The sequence below is a fragment of the Coturnix japonica genome, chromosome 11 (genome assembly GCF_001577835.2).
Source record: "Coturnix japonica isolate 7356 chromosome 11, Coturnix japonica 2.1, whole genome shotgun sequence".
NCBI lineage: Eukaryota > Metazoa > Chordata > Aves > Galliformes > Phasianidae > Coturnix > Coturnix japonica.
In genome coordinates, this window is record NC_029526.1 from 4607988 (window position 1) to 4632961 (window position 24974).

General features: G+C 34.1%; 1 long non-coding RNA gene across 2 annotated transcripts in view; it reads left to right on the forward strand.

Moving 5' to 3' along the window:
• Positions 1 to 24974, forward strand: part of LOC107319029 — a 468329-nt gene that overhangs the window by 202595 nt on the left and 240760 nt on the right. Inside the window, exons 1-3 of one of the 2 annotated variants that reach the window (XR_004308690.1) lie at positions 6439 to 6498; positions 8993 to 9040; positions 20076 to 20164. This is a non-coding gene — a long non-coding RNA (uncharacterized LOC107319029). Of the gene's footprint in view, positions 1 to 6438; positions 6499 to 8992; positions 9041 to 20075; positions 20165 to 24974 lie in introns of those variants that run through there. The other variant, XR_001557621.1, reaches the window with a different exon arrangement.

A 24974-nucleotide genomic window follows, 5' to 3' on the forward strand; every position in this document is an offset into this window, starting at 1 on the left:
GAAGAAAAATCAATTTACATATAGTATGTGTTTTAGTAGTAGGTGTAGTGGAATGGGAGACAAGGCCAAATGAGCTGATTGTCTTGCTTATTAAATTGTCTAAGGATATGTAGTTATAACTTTTGTACTGGAAAAGTACAAAAAAAAAAAAAAAGTTATAACTGGAAGTTATAACTTTTGTACTAATAATACAGTTCTAAGAACCACCAATGTAAAATAAAATAAATACACTGCTTTGCACTTTTATTAGGAGCTTTTCACTGCTAAAGCAGAGTTAGGATTGCTTATGAGCTGGTCACAAAGACTGTTTCTGTTTAATGAGGTATGTGAGTGTTGGAAGAATTGTGAAATATTAGACTGCAGTTTCCATAGATGTTAATTTGACGTTTTTACTGGAGTATTCTCTTCACTTGTCTGTATCAAACAAGGCTGTAACTAAGTAATTATTTTGTTTCAGAATTTCATTTGCTTCAGGACATCCCAGTTTTTCAGACAGGTTCTTGCTGTTTAACATATGGAAGCTCTGCATTTGAGGAGTTTGAGCAAAGCCGTTTTTCCAGTTTCCTCAGTAGCTGTACAATGCTTGCTAATTACACTCAGGACTAAAAGCTTAGTTATGGAGAAATGTGATTTTTATATCTGAAGATGGATTTTATCTTGTTTGCCTATGCTGAACAACCCTCTAATCAACTCAGAAATTCAGCGACGCCTTACAGTAGTTAACATAGTGCAAAGAAAAGATTAAATATAATATATTTGGGTGAAGGTACCGGTGGAATTTATTCCTGTTTCATGAGAGCTGCCTTAATAAACATCTGAGATCTTCATTCTTGTTAAAATGTCGCTCGAAATTGTTCTCAACTTGACATAGTCAGTTTAACATTTTCCTTTATTTCTACTGGCATGATTGTTTTCCATTACATGTTTGTTAGTTTCTTCTTCTTCTTTTTTTTTTTTTTTTTTTGACAAAACAATCATGCTTCTTAATTAGAAAACCTCTACTGCTGGCAATTTGGAATGTAGTTATTGCTGTGGATCTACTTCAGTGAGGGAAGTCTGATAATAGTCGTCTTCATTGTAGATATGTTAATTAAGCCCTGAACTTAAAACTTCTCCCTTATATCACCACATGCAAGGTTCTTGAGTGTGTTTCTAGTTTTAGGTGTGTTCTTTTCATTGTGTGAATTCAAAGAGCAAGAATGGAGCATTAATATTTTGCTTAACTTCCTCGGGTGTTAGAAAAGAATTTTAGAGATGCTATGTGAAATGTGAGCTCCTCATATCTTCAGCAGTGTTTTCATCACAGATTCAACATTAATAAGTGCAAGAAGTTTGCTATAAGTAACAAGAGTTCTTCACTTTGGAAGAAGTACAGAAGAGCCTTAAAAAAAAGGTGTTAAATAGATGCATCATTATTGTAATTAGTTGAGAAGTGTTTAAGGTTTGTCTTCTGTGTTGAAACAGGGATCACCATCACAGCAATAAAGGCTCTGACTGGGCACCCACTGAATAACCTGAATGTGTGAACGGTTTGTTAAGCATGCTAACTATGGGTTATTTTGATAAGCAAAGGGCACTGGAGTAATGGTTGAGTGGCTGAGGTGGCTTTATGTTTCTTTTTTATGTGGATTATTAAATTAAATAATTAATAATCTACTGCTACTTAGAGAATACTTTCCTAATCTGGTAAATTTATCTTCATTTGTCTGTGTGTACCAGAGAGCAAATGTTTGGTATTTACAGATTTCTCTTTTACTTGAAAAGAAGTTTCACAGTTGCTTTGAAGATCAGTCTTCTAAGACAAGGAGCAGAACAGCTCTTCAATAAAATATTTTTTGTTACAAGTGCTTTGTAGAAGTTTCTAAGAGTTCTGCTGTTCCTTAAGAATAATTGGAGTAGTTTTCTGACTTCTGAAAAGTAAATTTAGATTTTCCCTGTCTTGTCAAAAATATTTTGATTTTTATGAATGTTTCCTCAATTTCTATATATACATGGAAGAGTGTTGCCAATTGGAGAACTATAACAAATGTATATGGTGTAAATCAGGATAGAGTTTTTAAAATGGAGGTGTAAATCCATTGCTATTTTAAAGCAATTAATGAAAAGGTTGCCCTTCACAAAGAGAAGGGGCAGGTTCATTTAGTATAACATATGGGGCTCAAGGGTTTGCTGTTGGGAAAGTTTTGTGATGTGCTGATTGATCTCTGATCAAGAATTTGTGGCATTTATTCCAAAATTCCTTCTTTTTTGGTTATGTTCGCAATGCTGAGATGAAGGGGAGGAACAGGAAGTCATTTTTCTTCCCTCCAAATTTAATAGATGGGTGCTTCTGTTTATGCAGATATTCATATTGAAGGATATGACCAGTGTAGGGCTATATTTACTGCTATTTTGCAAACTGAAGAAGCAAGTCTGCAGCCTGCAGAAATGTAGCTCTACATTAATAGTTGCTTGTGTCAGCATATCAGATTTCCTGGAATGTGAACCAGATTAACATATATATGTGTGTGTGTGTGTGTATAAATATAATATTATATATATAATTATATATTGCATATTTAAAGGATATTACATATATATGTACGCATGTATACATATATACAATATATGTGTGTATTTTATATCATGTAAATCTCATTAAACAGCTGAAATTAACTCAGGTATTTATTTATTTATTTTAATGTTGGCTTCTACTTAGCAACACTTGTAGTAGCACTTCTAGATAGGTATCCACATGTTTCTGTATGGTAGAAAGCAAATGTGACTACTTGTTATTGAATTTCTTTTTCTTGCAACAATGTAGTTAAAAGTTGTCGTGCAGTTCAGACCAGTTCTCCTGATTGTTCTGTAGATGTATCAGTAAACAACGTGGAGTAACAAAACCTAATTATAAAGGGAACTAATTAAATTTTGAATCCAAAGCGTATATATATATATCTTGAATGTTTTCAATAGTGAAAATCCTTCAAGCAACTCTAGTTCTAGTAAATCCCTAACCCTCTGAAACCAAGAAAATGAATATTCAATATTTTTCCATTTGAGTCTCTAGACATAATATTGATTCACTTTGTTTTCCCAACTATTTTCTGACAGATTTCCCAATGTGGATTACTTATGTGCTTTGATACTCATTTTGTGACTGCCTTTGAATAGCTCATCAGATTTAGAGCTGCAGCAAACTGTTCACTACAGCTAGAAACTAGTGAGCTAGGCCCTTGGAATTCACTCATTCACCACTGCTGGTGTGTTCAATATGCTGTTATCATACTCAATATTTTGGATACTGATAAGAATGGAAAAAATATTGAAAATACAGGAATTCAATTCTTCCTCATTGACTCACTGTTTCAGCGCTAGTGAAATAAGATGAGCACTCTGACAAGCAGTTTTCCATCTGTCTTCCATGTTTAATCTCTACTTGCTATATTTCATTTCATATCTAGTCTATTTAGTCTAGGTAATAACATGGTATTGAAATGAAATAAAGGCGCAAAAATAGCATAAATTTGCAAGATCTTATGCTGTGTGAATTGCTTGTAGCATTTCTATGTTCAGGAGATGTCCTTCTCAAATGTAGTTCTTGTTCTCAGCAGCTGATCTGATCAACCTATAAAAGTGATGATGCATTTTTGCTTCACTGTGTAACTCTGGAAAAGAGCAATGCAGTTCAACAGTTACGTTTTTCACCTTTCAGTGGGGTGTGGTCAAATTCAGCAAATCCTTAGCAAATGGTAGAGCTTGAGTTTGTGATTTTTTTCCCCAACTGCATGAACTGGTTAACACTTAACAGTTTCCTTGCGATGAGATTAGCCTGGTATGTTGCACAGTGATTTTGCTTGATTGGATAAGAATGTGCAAACAGTTGTGATAAAAATGAGAACTAAAATTTGAGTTACTAATTTCTTATATTCTTTTTTTATTTTTCAAATTCATATTGTTATAGTTGTGTCATAGAAACTAGGTGTTAGTCCCTTCTTACCCAATCCATACTATCATCCTCTGTTTCTATGAAATAGGCTGTATTGCATCATTCTATTTTTCAGTTTCTGAAGTAGATTAAGAAATTAAGAGATTATTTTCATGGGGTTCATCCAAACATTCAGTTAAGGGTGATTTAAACTGTGCAATGTGCTTGTTCCTGTGATAACAACAAGCAGTTCTGGCAGATTCTGGCAAGCAGTCCTTTGAGGTCATTATAATTTTGATTAGGCGATATCAACTAACAGCAGCTATTGTTCTGAAATGAAAACTATTAAAAAGTCTGAGAGAAATTCTGACTTAAATGACAGTCTTGCATTTCTAACATTGTTAACATAGAGATGACTTCTTTGAGCAGTTAGGTTGACAGTGGGTGAGAATGTCTGCATGTCCATTACTGACAAATGTTTTGTTTGCTCATTCTGTAGTAATTTTAATGGAGAGCTAGAAACCTTAAAGATATTTCAGTTCTGTAAATCCTAGCAAAATGTGATGTTTAGAATAAAAGTTCTTTATTCCACTGAAGGGAAGATTATAATGTAATCTTAGCCTTCATGGGAAATCAAGGAAGCCATGTGAGCCATCAAATGTAGGACACAGCCCTGCAGGATAGGAGGCTTCATTAGTTTTGCACCCCCAGAAAATGATTGGCTTGGTCTGGAGTCACGTTTACCTAAAACAAAACTTCTTATTACTGTGGAAAAAGCCCACACAAGCGGTACAAAAACTGACCAGCTAATTTAGAAAACCTCGCTATAAATAATGCTGTCAAATGTGCATGCTAATATAGAAGGAAAGAAGGAAAATATTTTCTCTCTCCCTGCTGTGTATATTCACAACTGGTTATTCACAAACAAGCCACAGATTTGAGAGTAAGTAATTTACAACGAATAAATTCCTGATTAATGGTGTTAAAAGGCATTCACTGCCACAAATCCTGTGCTGATACTATAAGGTTATATCTGATTATGTTTTCTGAAGATGTTAGCAAAATTTTTATTAGAATGTTAGGGGAAAAAGGGGTTGAAGAATATGTAGAGGTCAGCTGGGAAAGAAAGATTGTCTATTCCAACCTCCTCAGAGTGAGACTGTCTTCCTAGTTAGGTGAGGTTGCTCATGGCTTATCCAATTTAATTCAGAATATCTCAGAAGCTGGAGGTGAGTCTCTTTAGGTATCTACTGTAGTGATTAAATGCTTATTTCATCTCCAGGCGTTTTTCTGCCGACTTTGTTTTGCAGAACTGCTAACTAATCACTCAGTCCTTAGCCTGTACTCCTCTATGGAGCCTTTCCCTCCTGCATTTGAATTTTCAGATTTTTCCAGTTTTCCTGGCTTATGATATTTGGCATCATATACAAAAAATGTGGGCAACTTGCATGTCACCATGCTGGTCATGGATGACACTGTTAGTTTTTAAACCAGTTCATTTTGCTCACTAGTTTCAACCCCAGTCAAGTTCTGAGCTTTAAATGGAGGTAGGTCAAAGGAGTAAAATATGAAATATGAAATCTACCCTAGTCCCTACCTTTAGTTACTGCTTATTTGAAAACTGATCACTGTTGTAAGACGTACCATGGTATAACGGTCTGGGGACTTCACAAGATTTTCTTCCTTCACCCTTTTATCCAATGATAGCATTGTATATCATTTCAAAGCTTGTGTTCATAATGATTATGCAAACGTAGTGTACAAAAATTAAGACATCCCCAAAACTTTTCAAGCTGAGGGCACAGTATGCTTGTATTACTTGAGATTGTTAGTGCTAATTCTTTAATTGGTTGCTGAAGTTAGCATTTATGATACTGTGTTAGTGGAAAAAAAGTGCATGTCACTATTCTGGAACAACAATGATGTGTTTGTTAATGCTAGACATTTACAGTTGTAGCTGTCCATAAATAAGCAACCATTCAGACTTGTTCAGTGTCAGGATGTAGTGGTCTCAAATATTCAAGAGTCCGTGGGCAATCATATATTCAGCGAGTAATATCCACAAACCACAATTTTCATTTTATTTATGTATTTATTTTATGTTTGCCAGCTTCAGTTTTAACTTTAGATTTTTGGCAGTGTGGGCAGTAGCTATTGGAGAATGTTAGTCTTTGATAACTGTCATGGATAAATATTTCTACATTAGTTCAAAGCATATGTACCTAATTTCTATGCTATTAAATGGCGTTTACATCCTAATTAGCCATACCTAGCTGAATTTTATCTTTTATAATTCACATATCTGTTTTCAGTGAAGCTTTTAAGTAACTGGGGTTTCTCACTGATGTAGTTTGAACAGTGTTTAATTAAAATGCAGTCTGTGACACATCTTATCTTGACTAACACTGAGATAGGTTTGCTTGCTTGGTTGATGTTGGTGGTGGTGTTTTGTTTTGTTTTTAAAAGCTCTGTTTATTGGGGTACTTTGCAAAACTGTGGAGGAAAAAAAAAACCAAAACATTTTCTGTCCCAGGTAGGCTGTAATACAATGTCTTAAATCTCATGGAATTAGAGAAAGAGAATCTCCTGTGGTAAGTAACTTTTACATTAAATATATATATATTTATATATTTATATATATATTATATATATTTTCAGAAGCTGTTCTAAAGGTTTAAAAGAAAAGAAAAATGAACTTTTATTTAAAGCTTATTGGAAGTGAAGTCTCTTATTTCTACAATATGATGTGTTATATGAAATCTACTGTTACTTATGAGCCCAGAGATTTCATCTGGGCTATTGGATTCTGAGCTCAAGTTGACATTGAATATATCAGCAAGATGGTACGCGTGTAGAAGGGTCAACTTACACATTTTAAGCATTGCTTAAAACATCTCTAAGAATATTATACGTTAACAAGAATGTAGATTGTTTTTACAAGAACACAAGTGAAATGTTTATAAATGATGTTTGAAATAGCTCATTGGACACCCCTTGGTACTGGTGACTTGCTACATTTTGTATCTTTCCAGAGATAAAAAGGAATTGAAATAAAGTTATGCTATATGTTAATATGGTACAAGAATTCCGTTGTAAGTTCTACCAAATAGGTATAGTTCAGCTGGAGATGCTACTACGGTAACATGTTTGTCATGTTGTCTTTGTTTGGTGGTGATGGTTGTTTTATCAACTAGTTTTCTTAAAACCGGTGCATCAAATTTTGATGTGACGTCACACAGAGAAATACACGTGGTACTACAGGGACAAACTACTATATATACTATATATACTAATGAACTGTATCATGACATGAGCATTACCATATAAACTACATCTGGGGTTGAGAGTTTTCTAAACTAACAGCCATCTGCTACCTGATCATCTTACTCTTTTCATACTACTGCCAGCACCAGACAAAATTACTGTATTTTCAGTTCTGTGCTATAGACAGACAGGTGATGATGCCCTTTAGATATGCATAGTTTTGTAGAAACTCATGCTAGCTTTAGGAGGTAACAGGCAGACAGGTTCAATTCTTAGTTTACAAAATAGAAAACAGAGGTTTTTGGCTATTTATCTTCCTTTTATTTATTTATTTTTTTCTCAAATGTTGCACTGGCTTAAATGTGAAAAGCTAAATGTGCTTAAAGCTGCCAGAGCTGTTTCAGCTTTGTCAATGCAAAAAGTTATTTGCTTGATTTATGGGAGGGAAGAGAGGGTAGAGGAAGAAAATAATACTTATTAATAATACTTAATAATACTTAAGAAAATAATACAGATTCTTAATTTTTGCACTAAAGATGTGAGCCAGCTCTTGTTGAATCTGGTATGAGTAGGTTTGCTTTGCTAGGCACTGAACTGACTTTTTACCATGCTTGGATAACTCAGCAGTAGGATTTTCCAAGAGGTTGTCCTGTTACTCTGCAGAGGGAGTTCAGCTAATGCAGGTTACCTGTTTCTTGCTCATGTTGCCCAGTGCGCTCTATAAATCCCACAAGCAGGCCAGCTGTTTATCATCAAGCTGTCACAGAGAGTGCTATGGCCAGGACCCCACAGTGGGTACTAAACGTGTGATATTTTTGGTATGTACCAGCTAAGGCCTCTACGCACCTCATGAAACAGGCATCAAGTAAACAAATTAATTTACGGGGAGCAGTCAGAGGTGTGAGCAGAACTTGGGTTTCCCATCTGTAGAATTCCACTGCCACAGTTAGGGAGGTGTCACTGAGGAAGGAGTTTCAGACCCAGTCCTATCATTTGTACTCATACAGTGTGAGGGTGGCGCTTACGTGAACTACTCCACTAATGCTTCAGGATTTTTGGCTTTCATTTTTGTGTCACATCTATGGCTAATGCTGATATGTAATCTGCATAGGAAAAAAGGCTAGCAATTCAGAGGTCTGGACACTCTTTTTTCGGTGGATTTTTTTTTTTTTTTAAATTTTCTATTTATTTATTTATTTTTGTGTGTTAATGTGGAAAAGAATTTCTATTAAAGTGAGGTTGGTTGTATTTTCCTTTTAAAGAACAATGAAAGAATAAAAAAGAAACAATTTTCCAACTTGTTCACCAGTCATTTGTCATAAAATATTCCTGAAGCTGTTTTAGCTTTCACAGTCATGTAATGATAACGTTTTAGTAGTCGCTCCTTTTTAATCTGCTTGCACAAATGAAGCCTGGACAAAATGAAAATGAATTCCTCATTGGTTCTGTTTGTGCATATTTTTTTTACATCTTTAAACTAAAAATAAAACAACTCTTTTTGAACGCAGCATTTATTAAGTAGTGATTAATCTAGGATAGAAGCTGTTACGACATTCTTGCTTAAGAAAACAAAGAAAATTCAGTGTTCAAAAGATTCCTAAATGCCTTCTAAATTTCCTTCCAAAAGAAATCTAGATTAAGGCCAAATTATGTTTATGAGGCAGTTTAAAAGGAGCTGTTCCCAGGGCTTGGACAAAGGAAATTCAGCTTTCTTCTTTCTTTGAATGAAGCCCTCCTGCTCAAATTTCATCTCTGTATGATTTTCAGATGTCTTAACACGCACATGGTATGATACTCTTTCTCTCTGTCATTCTCTTTCAGTTTGTACTGTGAATCTATGCAGAATCCTACAAATCCTGTGAAACTAAGGTGAGTGGAATGTCATCTTTCTAGGTTTCAGATAGCACTAGTAATTGGACTCTTTTCCAAAGCCCATTGTTCAAACCAGCAGATGGTGCTATGCAGCATCTTATGAGTCCACGTTATCAATTTGAGTATTTTCTGAACCAGAAAACTACTTAAAGTTTCTAGTGCAACTCCTGAGTTGAAACAAATGTTCGTGAAATTCAGCAGTGATTTCCTTTAGTCTGGGGGACTCTTTTACTGTGTATGTTTTCAGTCTTTAGATGTTAACATAGGCCATACATTGTTTTCCTCTTTTTCCTGATGGAATCAGGGGTGCTCAGCTACACAGAAAGCAACTGTAACTGTTTGTATGACTTAGTAAAGGTTTGAATTTTCTTAGACAGTAACAATAAAACTTTCATATAAGAGCTAAATTGGTTTAGAAGAGAGAGAAATTCTGGGAACTGTAAGTAAAACCAACAGCTAAGCTTTTTATTTATGGATTACAGATGAAGGGAGGTTTTTATTTTCTGATTTTCAGCAATGACCCTTAGCTGTATGAATAGTAGAAAACAGCTGAAATGTTCAGTTACTTGCTGCATAAAAACTGAGGTTCAAAAAAAGTGCTCAGCAAGGTAATACACTCCGGATGTATCTTTTAGTGATTCCATACCAGAAGAAATTGCCCTGTATTCAGTTATAAATTGCAACATAGCTTTACATTACCGTGACATTCAGTTATTTAGCAAAAGGGTTAAGTGAAGATTCTGATGCAAGAATCAAATATTGAGCACTTGAATTGTAAATAAGATTGTTCCAAGGTTTCAATTTGCTGTATTAGTCAGTGACAAGTACAACATTTTTAATGCATGCCATAAGATTAGTCTGCCCAAAGAAAACAAGCAGTAGTCTGTGTGCATCTCTAGCAATTGGTTGGGGTTATATGTATGCAGCTTTGTTTCTGATAATGGATTCAAGTTCAACATAAATAAAAACAGTGTACATTAAGGAGGATAAATATCTAGTTGCCATAATCTGCGATGGGAACTGAATGGCTGTAAACATGCTAACTGTGGAACACAATTCTTTAGAACAAAAAGTAGCTTGCTGGATGATTATTAGGAAAGTATATGTATTTCTTTTGTCTATTAAGCCTTCAAAGATGCAATCTATGATTTTTAATATACTTTTTTTTGAAATTGGATGGTTTGAGCCTTTTAAATATGAAATGGGAGTATATTATTTGAGTTATATAGAATTTGTTGTGCTGTAGAAAAGTAGTTCCTTTGTAGAATCTGAGATCAGTAGAGAGCAGACCTGTACAGCTATAAGTTTTGATACAATTTGAAATAGCTTTAGCATGAGAGTTCAGTTTTAGCTGAGAAATGATAGTGATTTTTTTTTTCTTAACTTTTTAAAGCGGGAAATAATATATTTAATATCAATATGCATGAACAAGGTATGAATAGTATCTTGTATACCTTGATTTTAAGTAATGTTTAAAAGTATACTGCAGTTGCTTAGATAGAAAAAGGATGTGGAGTCTGGGTATTTGCTTTCAAAGCATACGATACAGGCCCAGACAGAACTATGTCTCTGCAGAGCATTGTGATTACTGATACTTATATCTAACAAAATTTAAATATATCAGTAAGGGATGAACAGTTTGTAGCTGAACATATTGCTTTAGAAAACTAGTAGGTAAATGTGACTTTGATTTGAATAACACTGATTGCTTTCCCGAGAAGTTTTTTTTATTAATATTATTTTAGATATCTGTATATATGCTTATATAGCTTCATTCACCTGTTTATTCGCCTAAAAAATAAACATACAAAAAGTCTTTGACATGTAGTCTTTCAATAATAATCGTGTAATTTTAAAAAAGTTGTCTTGTCTTGAAATATATGGCTTTCAATAAGAAATTTACTGAGATATTGCTCTTCCTTCTAAACATGTGTCTGCCTTAGGTATAACTCAAACCATGTAATACTCTGAATGTCTTGTTATTGCTTTTATCCTTTTGAATACACAAGTATGTACTATTGATAAATTACAGAATACAAGCACGGATTTGAAAAAGACAGATTCTGTCTGTGCTCAGATTTAGCATCTTCATGTCAGCTGGTTGAGTGTTACAGTTTTAGTCTGTTTTTAAGGAAGTCTGCCATTTAAACAGACATATAAGGATTTGAAGCTTCTTGAAATTAATGTGAACTTATGTTATTCATCACAGGATTTAACAGTTAAAAACTTCTAAAAATACAAACTACTGTATTTAAATTACTTCAGTCATCTGAGTTATGTTTCTGAATAATTAAGCACTGGATTAAAAAGGTAATGATGAGTATGCCACGTTTGTGCTGTGAGATTAGTGGGTTAAAAATTGTAGTTAGGAGCTAAGAATCAGTATCGCATCTTCAAGATTTTAGTAATGCAGATAAAAATATATTTCAGATGCCTTAATTCAGGCTGATTTACAGGACTTACTGTCCACGTGACATTACAGTTGCTCACAGTGAGTGTGAATTCTTTTAGAGATTTCACTGTACTTATATGCAAGGAATATATTTTAATATTTCCTTTCAGAGAGACAGGGCAATTTTTTATTATAAGCATTAAAGCAGGAATATTTCAGAAATACGTGTATTTAATGTGCCAGTGTGAACGATTATTTTCTGTGATAAACTATGGTCTAATTTCTTCATTTATTACCTATCTAATATCCTGAAACCAAAATGACTAAATCCCTTATCCATGAACTCACTGCATTACTACACTTCATCTCACTTTGTCATTTAATTTGTATGGTTTCCAAATCGTGGTGATTATCATCTATTAGTACCCCTGGTGACAGAGGGCAGGACACTGTTGTATCAGAGTTAATAAAGCAGAAACACAAGCCTAATTACTATGGGAGGTAAGCCATGCTGGCAAGGTTTACCTTCCACATAAGGTTTACATGTGGCTAATACTTACAAATAAAACTTAGCTATACAAGGAAGATTTAATCCCAGTTAAATTATTATGTAAGTGTGCAAATGCTCTTAGGAGTAGCTTCTACAAAGTAGCTTTTTTTACATAAAAAAGTGTACATAGTGTGTACATGCAAGCTTAAGGTTTATTCAAAATTTTTCTGTACATAAGAATCTAAAAATACTTTTCATTATGTTATTAAATATAATATAATATTTTTTTTATTTTGTTTCCACTGACTTATCACTCATGTATGGTGTTGGCCCAGGTTTTTTACAAATCATAGTGATTTTAAAGGTGGAATGGTTTAATCAGATAATTCAAGTCATGACAACTAATACACTTTTTAAAAGAGAAATAAATCTGACATCAGCAAATGTAGGTGTATTTAATTAACAGGATATTATACGTGCCTGGAAAGTTTGAAGTCATTGTCCGGGTGGTATTTATGATGACTCGTTCTAAAGTGATGAAGTCTTTATTAAATAAAAAGAAATACACATAACATTTTATGTTATGAAATTGAAAAACGTTATGGTAGTTTAGATTAGACTTTATAAAAAATGTTTTATTGATTGACTGTATGTCAATTTTAATTTAGGCTTTATGATTCAATCTGTGTCTATTTTTAATTTAAGTGGATTACATTCCGTAAAGATCCTTTTACTGTATTGACTTGGATGTACCATATTATTAGGTACTATGAGTTCAGCTTCTACAAATCTGTTAATACATAAAACCATAAGAAGCCTCTTATGTTCAAACCAGGTTAGAGTGAAGACATCAGATTAATATTTGATCATGTAGAAGTGCCCTTAATCAGATTTAGTTATTTCTCAGAGTGTTTCTGCAATTATCATAATTGTTGTGCTAAATATGTTTGTCTTTATATCTGGCTTTGGGCATAATCTTCCCTCTTGAAACCCTTTCATTGTGGGACTCAGATTCCTGCACAAAACCCAATTAATATTAAGATGACAGTCCCTGATGAGTTTCCTGAGGAGCCAGCAGCTGAACAGACTCTGTACCGTTCTTAAGTACAGACTACTTGAATGATCAAGAGCATCTGAGGGAGACATACAATTCAATAATCCCTTTCTCAGGAAAGTCAAGAGTCCTGTGAGATAAGAGTGAAATCAAAGGAACACATCAGAAAGAAAATGACTGGTATAGTCTTGTAGTGTCTCTATTAAAATGCAAAAGTTATGGATTTTTTTAGGGGTGATGGGAACCTTTTCTGTTTTATTGATTTCTTTTTATAGTTTGATGATTTCTCTAAGATTATCTTAAAAGCTTAAAGAAAAAAGGCTTCATCAAAAGGTATTTCATGTGACAGGAGCATACATACTTCTTATTTCCATTATATTAACTAATACAGCACATTTCAGTGGTTCCTAATTTGTGAAACTTAAACTTGAGCACTGTGTGTATATATATATATATATGTACGTATGTATGTATGATTTTTGTTGTGTTTTTTTTTATGCTGATGATTACCCAAAAATGATAAATAGGTCATGTGTTCCTTGGTACTCTAAGAATGATTGATTGAAAATATGGTTCTGATGGCAATACTGTTTTTGGGGGGCTTTCTTGCAAGACTAATGCATCAAAATGGAAAGTCCTGGTCTTTTCTGATATCCTCTTTTGTGGTTTAATATCAACAACTGAATTTACTGTCTGATGGCAACATGCTAACCTATTGATTTGTAGTCAGAAATGGGTTTCCTGTCACTTTAAAAGGGAAGCACTAAGGGGCAGTAAAAACAAGCCTGTCTGTTCTAAATGGAGCTCTGGTTCAAGCTCAGTGCAATAATTTTTGTTTTAGAAAGTTCACTTCAAAAAACAAAACAAACCAAAAAAACCTGCTGTTAGATTGAAACAGTCTCAGTTTTTGCTGTGCTGTATTGTACAGATTCTGTGTGTTTAAATTATTTCTGAAGCCCTTCTTAACAAATATCTGTAATTAAGAATTTTGTTGATAATGATTGTATGGCTGAAGCTGATATTTCTAGAGGTAAAAACACAGAACCAAACAACTGAATGCAACAAAGTATTCTTTCACGATAGCTTTGAAGCACCAAGAAAGTTTTTAGACAGTATGAATTATGAAATGATAAAAAAGATTATTATTATTATTATTTTAGGGTTTGAAATTTTTCTCTTTTATTTTGTTGGTTTTCTATTGTCTTTTTGTCTTTTTTTTTTTTTCCTCTGCAGTGTCCCTTAGTTTTAAGTTTTATGCATTTCACTGGTCACATTTATTCAAACAGCTACATACTGATTTCTTTCAAAATCAGGAAGCTTTAATGGAAAGCAGCACAGGCACTTTCTAAAAGCTGATTTCTGTCTTACTCATCCTCAGTTTTCAGTTCAGTTTACTACATATTGTGTTAAACATTGCTGCTGAAGCAATTATCCTAAGAAAGTCTAATATTACATTATGAGCATGACCTGCCAACATAAGCATTTTTGTGCATTTCCTCATGCCAAACTAGACTAAATTATGAAGGATGTAGAATAAAATGTTCCTTCTAGTTTTCTTTCTAATTAATATTCAAAAGAAGGAAAAAAACTGAATGCAGAAATCATACATATGTATATGCCTTTTGAGCTTTAAAATAAAGGCAAAGTAGCCTCTTGCTTGGTTAAAATCCAACTTAAGAGTCAATATATAAAGGTGACTGCTGTATAATATTAGACATATCTGTATTATGTGGGCATGTTACAGCTCCACCAGAATCTCTCAATAGTAATTATTATGCCAAGCACCCTGTTGGCACAATTACACTAAAGCTCTAATTAGTAGCAGTAAGATTAGAACCCCTACATGTTAAATCTGTAGAAGCAAAGCTGAGTGAAGGATTTAAAACAGTTTCAAAACATTGTATTGTCTTTATTACAGTCTTTATATTTCAGTAAAGAAAGGTTTTCCATAAAATGCACTTAAAATAATCTGGTCCTGTCACTAAAAATAGGAAAGATAAGGTAATTGTAGTCAAACCTCAGTACTTGGCTTCTATATAGGTGCTCTATATCTGAAGTGACAAACCCTGTGAACTCTAGTGGAAGTTATATTCTTCCTTTTTCCTTTGATGAAGTGATATGTGTTTTAGATGAAGAAAGCTTTTCTGGATGTCCTTAGTTAGTTCCTAGCGGCCAATGAGTATTTGGTGCGGTAGTTTTCTGGCACACAATAATTCTCACATCAGACCTTAATCAGCAACTGGACATGGTTCTTGTTAATTCACACCTCTCATCACTATTCTTCTTTTGGTAGAATAACGAAAACATGAAGTCCATAGCATTACAGATAGTGCTGGGTAACGCCAGTCTGAATCTGAGACCTTAGCAGGGAAGAAACAGAGAAAAGCCAACATAAACATTGTCAATGGACTGATCTTGACTATTTTAAATATTGTAGTCTTTATCACTTGTCCAACAGGAGGCATTTTAGCAGTTTTCAGATGACTGATGATTCGTCTTCATCTAAATTTAAGAATTCTACGAGAAGAGGGGTTAAAAGTATCTACTTCTGCATAACATTTTGCATATATAGTGAGGTGAATTTCCCCCTTCCTCAACTGTTGAATCATACATATATCATATACAGCTAATGTATCAACTGCTTACCCTTAGAGAGGAGAGTATTTGTATGCCTGGAATATTTTCCTCCACCTCTTGTTCTTATTATTGTGCTTGGGAGGAAAGAAGCTGCTATTTGTTTTAGAAACGAATCTTACCAGTACTGAATTGGGATAATTCCTCTCCTATCAATGTAATACTTCTCATTTATAATATGTATCAATTTCTCACTGAGGAAAATGATTTTATGATTATTTTATTGTAATGTTAATTGGTGGAGGCTTCATGGAGACTCTTCAGGCATCTTCTCCTGTGGGGATGTGTACAGCTTCAGCAAGTTTCTCTAGGTACTTACTTGTCTTTAAAGTGAGGAGTGGGGAAAATTAATTAAAAATTAATTTTATGATAAACTTTGCTCCTTGTCAGTCATGTATTAGGATGATCTGTACTACTACACCGTTACACATCTTGGTAACTTAGGCTGGCAGAAAGAACGTAAATATGAGGTAGGGATAGAAGGGGTTGCCTACATGTAAAGGCTTCCTCTAGTATGTTCACCTACCTCTGGACAGGTAATGTTACATGACAGTAATGTGTTTTGTAGCTGAGAAAGAGGCATTAAGGAATTTTTCAGTATGGCTTTAGGCTGTTTCAGTGACTGGTGTTGCTATATAGAGCAGTATAGTCTCTGTTACAGTGTACTGATTCTACTCAGGCAGCCTCATGTAATCAATCTAGTTAAATACTTTTCCTCATAAATGCATAGATGTTCAGGGCACAGGTGAAAATCATCAGTGCTCCATAGATATAGTGTTTTATATGCATTGTTCAGACTTAATTTATATGCACCCGTTGTTCTTGGTTGTATGTGGTAGACTCGAGTACGCCGTCATAGCTTCAGTATTTACCCTGATTTTTTTATTATTTTTTTCTCTGTCAACTTCAAGAAAGAAAGCATGCAGAGAAGGATGATGGCCACTTATGTATAACAAAATAGCTCTTATTAGGTAAAATTAAGATCTAGAATTTTTAAGAATTGTAGATTGTCTAAGTTCATGTTTCTCTCATTGTTAGTACTATTAAATGCATATTAGCATGGTCATTTTTGTTTAATGGAAACAAATAACAGTTAATCTTATTGGGAGGTTAAGTGGGTTTACTCTGTAAAGGGCAAATCCCAGATGAATGTTTTCTTTTTTAAAGAATAGCTTTAGTCACTGACAGATGGTCTCTGTCTGAGACTCTCTGTAGACAGATACAGTTTCTTTTTACACATTTATGAAAGTTGTAGATACAGATATTCAGTAATAATGCTGTTGTGTAGGACAAAGAGCAAGCCTGGTGGACTGATAGGATTAGATTTCAGAGCAGTGACATATGGTTGGTTTATCAAAGTGGGCATAATTTGAAAGAAAAAAATAGCATGTACCAAGTTACAGCCATTCACATAATGGAAGATTTTTATATTTGGCCAATTCCCTCTTACAAAAGACAATACGGTAGTTCTTATTTAACTCTGCTTAGAGCTGGGTATATCATTGTCCCCTGATTGTATGCATTTCTGGCTTTCAGCTAACTCTTCAAACTGCCATGAGATGCTCTGATTTTAAAATATTGATAATTTGCTCACTGATCTGCCCAATCAGATACCGATATAACTTCCATTTGTATTGCAAAGTTGTTTGATAAATACAGCTAACAGTATCTGTAATCCCACGTGTTAAACTACATTTTGCTTACCTTGTATGCTGCATGTAAAGTTATAACGTCATTATGCCCCTGGTCAAATAACTATACAACATATTTTGTGGTAATTTGTCACACTAAAATTATTCATAGGTGTCTTGAGTAAGCCCTGTTATATTTATGTGCTGTGCCATACCATGTTTTTTGGCAATGGAATTTGCTAGATTTCATAGATTTACTGTGTCTGCTTTTTTTATGACTGACATAGCAATAACCAGATTGCAAGGATATTTATGTTGTTTGTGGCTTAGCAAGATAATTAAAGGATATAAATTAATCAAGTGCAATTAATTAGAAACTTTATGTTCACAGCAGTCCTTCTTTGCATGTATAATTTATATGTATTGATTTCCTGGCTTTCATTAGCCTATGAGATAACAGCAAAAATGCATTAGAGAAGAAAATGTACAATTAGCGTGAGAGTGAACCCCGGCATAATTGATAGATCAGCACATGTTTGGGGCAAATATAAAGCTTTGTTAACTGTCATAAGCAGTTAGAATTGATAAGTGGTATTTCACTACATATCTCTCAGCTGATTAATGGTGTTTTTAAAGAGTCCTCTTAATGGGAAGCTGATAGGCTGGTTGAATTTACATTTTAATCAGAGTATTTATGATGGAGGCAGCCATAAGAAATTCATTGGCACAGTGGTAAGGGCCTTTCCCAGAGGGATTTAGAGGAGAGAAAGCATTTTAACATGGCTACTCACCTTTCCCTTCTCGGCATGACTTGGTCAGAACACAGGAAGGGGAAGCTCATTTGTTGGCAAATATTGCAATAACTTTGTTGTTAAGGTGAATTTCAGTTTCTGCTGTGTGAAAAGCAGCAAGGTGAAATACGAATGACAACCTACAGGATATTTGCAGACTTAGTAAGGAGTTAGCTGTGTTATCAGCAGATACGAACCATAATGAGTACATGTGGATCCTTATGGTGTGAACTGCTGTGTTGTACTTACAGTTCTGGTAAAGCAGTGCATGATGCACTTCTATACCTGTAGACAAGATACTTCAAAGCATTACTCTGTCTTTAGATGTTAGCACTGTCTTGGAGCTGAAGAAGGGCAGAAGGTAAATTGGAACTTATTGGCTATGTTTTCCTTTTAAAATGTTTTTTTCATCATACAAATAAAACCCAAAAAACAAAACAAACAAGCACCAATGCAAGAGATTAAAAAAAGTAAAAAAAGGAAAAAAAATAAGAGGGGGAGGGGGCAAAAATTGGATTGGAAGGAAAAAAATTCACAGATATTTGGAGATTTAGAGAAAGCTGAACGAATTTCTAACTGCACACACATCCTAAATATATATATATTTTTCCTCAGTGAAAGGATAATTAGAAATTAAGCAAGTAGAGGTATAAATTCCAGAAGAACACGCTATTGCTTCAAGATTTGTACCAAAATTCCTATTACAGTCTCTTTTTTTTTCTGGAGACGTTTCTGGAAGGAAGTTCTTGATCAGCACAACTGATCAGAACTATAAATCTCAATTGGATGGAATTTGGGGGGAGAGTGTTGTTTTTAAGACATCATTTAGTGTTTCCTACTGTCCTTTTCCTATTGTCCTTTGAGAAGGTAGGAGTTTAGTAGGATAGCTGTGTTGATTCAGAAAGGAATCTACATAGGAAAATCAGATATATCGTTTAGATGCGTTTTTTCTTAGGTTCCGTTACACAAAGAGCTAAGATTTTTGATAACTAGACTCTTCTGTGAATTTAGGCTTAAGTGATACAAGAGAGGACTGAAATCTGCTCAGTCGAAATAACTGGAGACACAGATATTCATAAGCTCGGTATTCTGTTTTCCTTGATAGTCTGTTAGCTCAGGAAAAGTTTAATTTAGTTTTATGGATTACTGATTGAAGCCACTGTCCATTTTTCCTATTATCTGGATTGGGCCCTCTCTGAAGATTTATACTCATTTGACAAAATGAGCAATATCCACATGTTTTGCACAAAGCATATTAAGAAAGACTTTAAACTTTATCTATTTTAACTGTGCAAAATAAGTGATAAGTTAAAAGTAAGTCATAGAATGTTAAATATACATATGGGATTAGAAAGGAATGGACATCCTTCAATTTTGTGGACCAGCATGCATGCATACCTTGCAGTATTTTTATGCTTGGTGCTGAGAATTCGCTTCCAATTGAATCAAGTGTATGCATAAAAATGACTGTGGATGTTAAACTTGAAAATAAAAAATATTTTAATGTCTACATGCAATTCTGAAACGAGAAAAATGAAAAACTACTTTTAGACATGGTGTCCTATGGGAATAATAAATAAATGTTTCCTTGATTCTCAGTTTATACTTCAAGTCAGATATAAAATAGATGGTTGTTGCATAGCAGGTGTTGAATACGTGGAGATGCAGTCTTGTTCCATATGATGTAATTTATATACTCTTAAGAATAAAAATAAAACATACTCAGGAAAATTATTGTATGATTCTGTGCCAAACTATGAAGACATCTTTTGAAAAATGTTTACTTGACTGAATGTTTTTCCATCTTCATATATCCATTCTATTTAAATACTAGAAAGGTAAGCTATGAGTAGATGACTCCAGAAATTCAACTGTCTATAAATGTCCTGTTGTAAGTGAAAGCAAAATTCAGAATGTATCTGTAATTCCTACTAAATTGCTGCAAATTTACTTTAGTATTGTTGTGTGGTACTGTTTGTTTGTTTTCTTTAACTTCAAGATCAGGGTCTTACATTTTCTAATACTTTGGGTTCTCTCCAGTTTAATGCCAAGAATTCTCCAGGAGTGAAAATCTGTCAATATTCCAATAGAAAAGATGGAGCGGCGGTCGTGTGATAAAGATCTTCTATGTAAGTTGTTGATGTGAATGTATTAATTTAGTTTATATGCACCAGGAGAAGAGCTACTTGAGCAAGGTATTGCTGTCTACTAACCACTATAAATTACCCTGTCTGGGGGAGTATGTCCAGTATTTTACATGAGGCTCTTTTTTTAGTTATAGGATTCCCATTGCTGGCTAACTCGAGCAGCTTTTTTCAGAGCCCATTGCAGTAAAAGCAGTTTGTGAATGTTGTACTAGGCATTGTTTTAATGTATGGGGTATTGCAAGCAGAAATATGCACCTGAATGTGATGGTTGTTTTACAAATTTAAGTGGGTTGTTCCTTGTACAGACCAAAATTTTCTGAAGTCTGCCTCCTACACTGCAAAGAGGTACCTGATACCCCTTTCTGAGAGGCAGGACATTGTTCTGAAGGATTGACTGGAATATCGATGTAGAATATGTTTGTGCTGTGCTCTCTGCAATTTAATGTATTTTGACTATAATTAAATGTCCAGTTTAATAACTTGCATAAAAATTGTGGGGAAGCCGGCACCTGAAATCTATTTTCTTTCTAAAACAAAAGATAATGAAAGCTTTTTTTCTGACTGTAGCTGCTCCCCTCACTTTTTATTGTATTGATAGCTGATCTAAATTCACAGGTTAATAGGAGTAATGAGGACAGAACTCTATCGCTCAGGAAAACAGGCTGTTTATTCTGATAGAAAGAGGGACACTGCGTTCTAAAGACCTGAAGTTTTTGTGTGTCAGAATTCCATAGCTGACAAAGCAAGCAGTGTAATTGGCCTGACTGATTGAACCATGCTTTCTGAGCTTCTGGAATAGAGGGGAAAAAAATATGGAAAGGAGAAAAGTATGCATTTACATACAGTAAGAAGAGTTGTGGATTTAAGGAAAAGAGAAGTATTAAGATGAACACTTGAAAAAAGGTGTGTCATCAGCTGTTTGCAAACATCCCTTTCCTAATGGAGACTATAGTAAGGGTGTTGGTGAGATTAATAGCAGTGGACTCATGATTTTGTTTTTGCATCATAAGTAACCCCTGTTAATGGTCACTTTCATCGCGTATGAGAAAACTGAAACATTTTGTCTGCAAACTATAGAATGAAAGATAGTTTTTCTGTTCTTCAGTTTGGATGTGTTTGAAATATATTCTCATGCAATAAAAAGTATTGAAGTTTTCACAGATATCTAGCTCACACTTACCTCTGTGTTTAGAGCCAGTTTACAGTGGAAAGTATGATGTGTATGGTACTTGAATTTCTGAAGTGTGCTTGTAATCTCATTAAATTTTTTAAATTCTTCAGGGATTCTGTAAATGCTTCAGTATGTGATGATTATTTGATTATGTTTTAAGAAGTCATGGGAATTTGGACTTCAGTGAACATTATAGCATTGGAATTCAAATGTTGAATGCTTTTTTCTAAAAATGTAATATTTGATAGAAAATGGACAAATTTTCTATAAAATGTGTGATGCTCTTTAATGTGAATATGGTTAAGTTTTTAATTTCTGTAGAATATGTTGAGCATGACTGCAAGAGGGGAATATTTAATCTGCCTGCACAAAGGTGAAATCCGTTTGCTTTTGTAAGAGGAACTGAAATTTTGAAGAAATATCTGAAAGATCCTTGACTGTCCTTAAAAGTATGTTAATTGCATCTTAATTTCTTTTCTACGTGTTGTCTTGCTTCTTTAATAAGGATGGAATTTTTTTTTTTTAGCAACAGCTTTGGCTTTCCTTATTACACTTCCATCTATTTTTATTCCTGGATTGCATCTGCTCAGTAGTTATCTAATCTTTCTTAGAAGTTTACACTCTCAAGTAAAAGCTTTGAAGTTTACACTGATTAGTGTTTTATGACATAAGAGATATGTATAGATCCTTCTTTTGCAGCGTTAAAGCTATTATGCACCTGGTTAAAAGATAGACATTAAAGCATAGATGACAAACCTTTAAAATATTTAGTAGATTAAAGTACTGAATTACTCCCCACTCCTCCTTTCAGGTCCTTAATATTATAAAAAATTCTGCTAGTTTGGTTTCTGAAGAGAAGGACTTTGCATTTGTAGTAACGTAATGTCAGACATCAGAGCTTTTACAAAAAATTAGCAGATGGTTAATAACATGCTATTTAATTAGAACTACGTAAGAGAATATCACCGATTCTAGTCCCCTTTCATGGTACTATCTGGCATTTTTAACAGTGTTCTTCAGATATTCTTTTTGTTGTGGTTGTCAGAAAGCATTGTGTTCCACAAGCATCTCAAGGTAGATGTAGTATAGTTTCTAATATTAAAAAGTTGGTGGAATGGAAGATGCAGTTTAAGCAGTTATTTGCAAACCAAGAAACAGTATAATCTACCTGAAAGTAAATGTTTTTTTCTTTTTATATATATGTATATATAGAAGTGCTCCAAAGAACACTGTTTAATTGAGAGCTTTTGGTGGAAGCAATCTGGACACCACCTGAGGTTCCTTTCTAAATCATGCTTTCTTCATTTTATTTTTCTTTTCTACTAGAGAGATCATTGTAAATTTTCTTATGCATCTTATTAATTAAGAAGAATTGACTTGAAAACATCAGCAGATGAAAAAGTAGAACGATGAAATCTATTCATTGACAGGCTATTTGTATTAACTACATGGCAAAGTAAATGAAAGGATATCCACAAGATGGTATTTTAGCACTAAGGCATTTGATTGGCCAAGATGGGTGAGTAACAGTCTAGGGAGATTTAATCAGGTTGGGATTCTCATTAAGATATTTTTAGTGGAAAAGGAGGCTGAGTGCCTCAGAGTTCAGTTGACACTGTGAGAATAATAGTTTAAAAAGCTAAGAATTACAGAAGCCTGGGAAGATAATACAAGTGAAAGCTAAGATCTTGTTCTATGAAAGCCAGGTAGTATAAGGTTGAGAAAATATGAAGCAAGTGAAAATCTGCAGATTGTTAAGCCAGTAGATGGGGGGGGGGAAAGTGAAACACCCATATTGTTCTCCAAGCAATAGTAATGGGAGAGGGACAGCAAAGATGGGTTATCTATTGTATGAAAAGTAAAACCCTGTGGGGGCACTTATTTAAGTGACGTGATGTGAGTATGTGACTTCTGAAATATTTTTGGTAGAATATTATGAGTTTACTAGTAAAGCTTTTTAGATTAAAAGGGAACCTTGTGCTTTGCTAGCTCAACTGAAGGCCCTGAATTTCTGTGGAGTCTTGTGACCCAGAATGCTGGTCTTGGAGTTGTAGCTGTGCAGATACACTGGTCACCTGTGTGATTTTTATTGGTATCCCATGTACTTAGTTTTCTTCATCTCTTACGCAGTTTGATAGGAAATCTTGCTGCTTCCAAATTTCCTGCGCTTTGCTTTAAAAACTGAACATCTAACTCAATGTTTGCAATAAGGAATATCCTTCTGGAATAAGCAAAGCAGGGCTCTTTGAAACAGTTGGATAACATTAATCTCAGTAATAATATAAACTGATGTAGAATTGTTTACTGTTTCCTGTATGTCCTAAAACTTATAGAGGTAAATGAATTTGTTTGCTGAGAATATTGCTTATAGTATTGCTATGAATATTTTTGGGGAAAATCATATAAGATTATATTCTGAGATTTAAAAATATCTGAAAAAATACTGTTGTGTGTAACATTAAAAAAAGAGTATTAGTACATTAGCATGTATTCTTTTGAAGTATGGTATTTTTAGTAATTCATTTAAGTAGGAAATAATTTACTGTAGGCTTATTGTTTCTAATAATGAAGCTCACATTTACATTTTCTATAGTAGGGGCAGCAGCTTGACCGAATGACACCACTTAATTTTTTTAAAGGTGATCTGTATCTGGAGAACCATAGCTGACATTAACTAAAATGTGTAGTCTCTTTGGATGCAAATCATATAAGCACAGGAAAGTTAGATGAAAATGGACTTGTAAACATAATATTAGAAAAGTGGGTTAGATTAGGATGCAAGTTAGAAATTTCACTGCAAATTTTCTCTAATTTTTAAATCAATGCATGTCAATGAAAATATTTAGTAAGGTAATTAAAATCCAAATGAAATTATAATCTATTTTAAGGCATGTTAAACAATCTTTTCCTGACATAGCAATTAAAATTCCAGTGTGAAATCATCCAGAATGCCTGGGATGAATGGAGGAAACTCAGCCAGTTCAATGAAATAACCCAAGATAGTGTCAAGAATCATATAATAGTGTTAGTTGTCCTTTTATATCCCAATTCCTTTTATCCTGAGTGTGTGTAGAGAATGATTTCCACTTCAGAGATTGACCAGATGCCAGAATTCCTCCAAATCCACCTGTTTTAGATAATATTTTCCAGGAAAAATTCTTATATGTAACTATTCCTAAGTTACGCATTTTCTTTTGAAGTAGAACACCATACCCTTAGTACTGGATAAACAGGAGGGAAATAATGTCATGAAAATATGTTTTGCAATTGAGAAATTTTCCTGTGGGTTTCATTTTTATACATACATAGATCCCTCTGCAAGTAATGCTTCTTATTTTTCCGTGGAGATTACAACAGATACAGGGAGCACAGTAACATTACTTCATAGATGAAATTCTCAGCTACAGGACATTACTTTTCAACACAGTTTCCACTGCTAGTTGTGCATTTTCACCAGCAATGAACCAGAGCCTACATGCAACACTTGTAAAAATCTGCATCAGTGGAAGTGACCCACTCTCACCACTGCTGAAATGCACCACCCACTGTGCTCATATCCACTGGTTAGTCTCCATCAAATTTCTCCAAGTGTCAACGAATGCCATTGAGTGCTATATTTTC